Genomic DNA, 1,881 nt, shown 5'->3' with positions numbered 1-1,881 from the left:
AGAGAGAGAGAGAGAGAGGAGAGAGAGAGAGAGAGAGAGAGATTGATTTGATTTGATAACATTTATTTACAGAACAGTGTACATGTCCTGCAAAAAAGCCAGGGTAAGATACTAATGCATCCATCCAAACTGGCTGTGTGCTTTTTTTTTTGTAGAGTGCATCATTTCAAACATTAGTGTTGCATACATGCCTGAGGGGCTGTGCTATTATCATGTATTAAAATATCATCTGGCTGGTAAAAAAACCGTTTATATCACTAATCATGTCAAAGAAAAGACCAGTGTCTTAATAAAGTTAAAATAATAACAAAGTGCTAATCTGTGAAAAGTATACTTGATCGATAGGATGAGTCTTTATGCAACAGAGTAAGTAATGAGTGAGATTATGCGACTTGGGTGCCTTGCACAATTTGCAGTGGTGATATGAAACAGATTTTGCATCCAAAAACTGCATCCTGTACATATTGCATAGTGTACTGATATCCTATGCGTAGACTAGTTAATGTAACCTGTTGTTCTTAGACAGTCCGTGATAGATTTTATAGGGTTTGTCTAAATTTGATGTCCCAGCAATACTCTCGTAATCCCCAGATAGTACCATGTCCTTTCTTTTTTTTTTTTTTTATCTTTTCAGTGGTCCATACCTGACCCTCATAATCTCTAAGACAGTTGATAACTCGTCTTTTCATTTGATTGAGAGATAGTGGTATTACATAATATGGATCTTCATGTAAGCTTTTGGAGAGCGCCTTGGCTGTCTGTAAAGACACCCAGGTGTCGCTGCTGCTCACTACCTTTCTTAATGGCATGATGTATAGCTATGACTCGGCATCAGTTGTGCTTGTCCAGTTGGAAATGCACACACTTTCTTCAAGATCTATATCAGAATTAGCCACAATCCCTTTTTGATCCATGGGATCAGTGGAGGCATCACAGTAGATTGCAAGTGGGGGCGTACCATGAGAGGGATGTAGAATGCCATCTTATATATTCTCAAGTAGTGAGCTTTTAGTTCCATTTTTGAAGCCAAAGATTTAGACCCTATTAATTTATCAATATAAGCATGTACATGAGTTCTGTGCAATTACTGTATCTGGAATATTAATAACTTCGTTGTTCCATACATTGAAGAACATGATAGTATGAGCAGTTTTAGTTTTCCATTCTAAATTGGACTGTATGAGATTGGAGTATCGAGGTCGGGCATACCTAACTCTATAATTTATCTCATTTGAAAGGATATTGGAGATTTGTGGTCTAGGCTGAAGCTGCAGGAGTCTGATGCCAAGTATGGTGTTAACTTGGATGACACGACTGTGAATAGAAAGGAGGTCTAACTCTTTCCTCATGACGAGAACTTTAGCAGTCATTGGGCATCCAAGTATGATTCTCATGGCCTTGTTCTGTAAAACTTCAAGGGGTTTGAGGGCACTCGGTGGCAGCATACTAAGCACTGGGCATGCATAGTCTATCATGGACCTGACAAGGGAGATATACATCAACCTTAGGACTCTCAGGGAGGCACATACATATCTGTTACTTATGTATTGCAATGGTCTTAAACTCTCAAGGCATCGTTCCTTGATGTTTTGAACAATATCCTTGTTAAACGTGAGTTGTGGGACATAAGGTGGGGAGCAGTCACCATAACACCAAGATATTTGTAGGTGTCAGTTCTTGCAATAGTTTGTCCACCTAACTTTGGAATGTAAGGCAGTTTACGAGATCTGGAAATATGCTTAGTTTTGATTGGGTTGATTATGAGACCAAGGGAGGCACACTTTTTGCTGAACTTCTGTAAAACGTATTCCCCCCTATCAAATACCTGAATAAGAATGTCATCAGCATAGGATGTGATGCTGCATAGGTCTCCTAATTCAT

The sequence above is a fragment of the Penaeus chinensis genome, chromosome 42 (assembly GCF_019202785.1).
Source record: "Penaeus chinensis breed Huanghai No. 1 chromosome 42, ASM1920278v2, whole genome shotgun sequence".
Classification (NCBI taxonomy): Eukaryota; Metazoa; Arthropoda; class Malacostraca; order Decapoda; family Penaeidae; genus Penaeus; species Penaeus chinensis.
This window is presented reverse-complemented; position numbering follows the sequence as displayed.